Genomic DNA, 3,292 nt, shown 5'->3' on the forward strand with positions numbered 1-3,292 from the left:
GTATATTAAGTGGATTTCATAAACTATGCTCAGATATATGCAGGTTCTTAACCCTCCAAGGGCAAGGGGGTTAGGAATCTGTACTAACAGCATCTCTAATTAGTAGCTTATTCATTTAATTAATTAGAGTTAGTTATAAGTAAGCTGCTAACTAGGGAGGGCTGTTACACTGATAGCCCATAATATACCCCTCGAGAATACCCAGGCCAATATGATTATATGGCTATTGACGAGTTGGAGAATGTTATTGAGGCGGGCTACCCAGAGTTTGAAGTCTTCAGTAACCAGAGGAATATATAGTTTTGTTTCGGCCATGAAACGACCTAGTTGTCTTAAGAATATTTTGATACACTCAAATGTTCTAGTAGTTGTTATGAATAAGGCCTCATATTTGGCCGTGATGTACGAAATATGTGATTGCTATATTTTGAACTAGTTATATTGACATGGTTATTTATTGAATTGTTTGGTAGATAGACAGTAATTCTCTAATGTTTATATATGTATATTTACTCAAACACTTTTACTCCTAGCAGAATGGCGGAAAGAAGGAGACGGAGTATGGGTTCTATGGTTAGAAGGCTAGCAAAGATCACTGAAAACATCACTCAAGTGATAGCTAATCAAGAAACCAAGCAGAGTGAGACTGATAGTTTTGGTGAGGTCTTTAAGAGGGTAGCAGCTGTCAAACCTCCGACTTACCATGGGAAAGAGAACCCAGCTAGCTTAGAAAACTGGATCCGAGTATTTGATAAGCTTTTTGATGCCATAGTGTGCCCTGAAAACCTTAGAGTTAATAATGCTGTTTATTATTTGAGAGATGAGGCAGACCTCTGGTGGAAACAACGAAAAGATGATCTTTTAGAGGATCCGAACTTTGGTGGGACGAGTTTAAAGAAGTCCTGAGGAGTAAGTTTTATCCTGCGTACTTAAGGAAGCAAAAGGCTATGGAGTTCACCAATCTGAGAATGGGGACTATGTCTGTTAATGAGTATTGGAGTTGATGAGGTTCGCACCTGAGATAGTACCATCTGAGACTTTGAAGGCCCAAAGGTTTGAGCAAGGGTTAACCTTAACTCTCCAAAGTAAGCTAGGAGGAGTAACTTTTGAGACTCTTGATGAAATTTATGGTAGAGCTGCTCACTTATATGGGATTAAAGGAAGAGAGATTGAAGGGACTTCCTCTGGGGAAAAGAGGAAGTATAACAACAATGGGAACAACAAATTGGAGATAAGAAGCCTAAGCCCAATGGTGGATTTAACCAAACTGAGAAAGATAATAGGTACCTAGTCGGAAGCCTAATGGGAACCAAGGGAATGGGAAGAAAGCTGAGAGAACCTTTTTCTGCAAAAGGTGTGATAAGAACCACCTGGAAAAGATGTCAAGGCAACTTGGTGACATGCCATTATTGTCAGAAATTGGGGCACCGTGAATATGAGTGCTTTAGAAAAGCTGGTGGAGAACCTGCAGTTAACCTGACCCGAGTAGTAAGGCACCTCAGAATGATCAACAGAAGTTAGCTTCTTCCAATGCTGGTGTTAAACCAGGGATGGGAAATCAATCTAAAGGCAGAGTTTTCGTCATGAACCGCCGTGAGGCTCAGAATGTTTCTGAGGTAGTAGTTGGAACCTTTTTCATTAATTCCTTGTCTGTCAAAGTGTTATTTGATTCAGGAGCATCTCATTCATTTATTTCTAGCACTTTAGTAGACAAGCTCCAGTTAAGCAGTCCAGTGTCTATTTCATTAGAAATTGCATTGCCATCAGGGGAAATGTTTAATTGTACTAGGTTGCATAGTCAAGTACCTTTAGTGATAGTTGGGGTGAACTTCCCATCCGACTTAGTTGAGTTTGATTTGTCAGACCTCGATGTGGTTTTGGGGATGGATTGGTTGGGAAGATTCAAGGCTCATATTGATTGTGAGGCCCAGAAGGTGTCCTTAGTCGGTCCTAAGAAAGAAAGGGTGACTTATAGGAAGCTTGGGAAGGAGAAGGGAATGAAGATAGTGTCTGCGATGAGAATTCAATCTTATGTGAAGAAGGGGTGTCCTTATTCTTATGTGGGTTCAGAGGATTGAAAAGGAAGATGAGATAGGGAGATTCCAGTCGTATCTGAGTTTCCTGATGTGTTTCCTGAAGAGATACCGGGTATGCCACCGATTAGGGATCTTGAGTTCACCGTAGACTTGATGCCAGAACCGGACCTATTTCAAAGGCTTCTGTATAGAATGGCTCCAGCTGAGATGAAGGAGTTAAAAGTTCAGTTGGAGGAGTTGTTGGAAAAAGGGTATATAAGACCTAGTTCTTCTCCTTGGGGTGCACCTGTATTGTTCGTGAAAAAGAAGGATGGTAGTTTGAGGTTGTGCATTGATTATCGGGAGTTGAACAATGTGACGATCAAGAATAAGTATCCGCTTCCGAGAATTGATGATTTATTTGACCAGTTGAAAGGAGCGGGAATTTTCTCGAAGATAGATTTAAGGTCAGGTTATCACCAATTGAGGATTGCTGAGGGTGATATTCCTAAGACTGCGTTTAGGACGCGGTATGGTCACTATGATTTACAGTGATGCGTTTGGTCTGACCAATGCACCTGCAGTGTTCATGGATTTGATGCATAGGGTTTTCAGGCCATACTTGGATAAATATGTGGTTGTGTTTATAGATGATATTTTGATATATTCAAAGGATAGGAGTTGTCATGAGCTGCATTTGAGGGAAGTTTTGTCCACCCTAAGAGAGCATAAGTTGTACGCCAAGCTCTCTAAGTGTGAGTTTTGGTTGGATGAGGTTGCATTTTTGGGACATGTTATCTCAAAGGAAGGAGTTTCGGTGGATCCTACTAAGATTCAAGCGGTGCGCGAATGGCCAACACCGAAGACGGTGTCTGATATAAGGAGTTTCCTTGGGTTAGCTGGTTACTATCGAAGATTTGTAAAGGATTTCTCAAAGATATCGAGACCAATGACTAGCCTGATGAAGAAAGAATGTAAGTTTGTTTGGACTCCAGAGTGTGAGGAAGCTTTTTCGGCGTTGAAGGAAAGGTTGACTACAACACCAGTTTTGGCTCTACCCGATGAAAGCCAGCAGTATGATGTTTATAGTGATGCTTCGAAATTTGGGTTAGGGTGTGTATTGATGCAGAACCGGAAGGTCATCGCTTATGCTTCTAGGCAGTTAAAACCATATGAGGTGAATTATCCAACCCATGATCTCGAATTAGCTGCAATAGTGTTTGCTTTGAAGATATGGCGACACTACTTGTATGGGGCAACGTGTAAGTTGTACACGG

Source organism: Beta vulgaris, chromosome 8 (assembly GCF_026745355.1).
Source record: "Beta vulgaris subsp. vulgaris cultivar EL10 chromosome 8, EL10.2, whole genome shotgun sequence".
NCBI lineage: Eukaryota > Viridiplantae > Streptophyta > Magnoliopsida > Caryophyllales > Amaranthaceae > Beta > Beta vulgaris.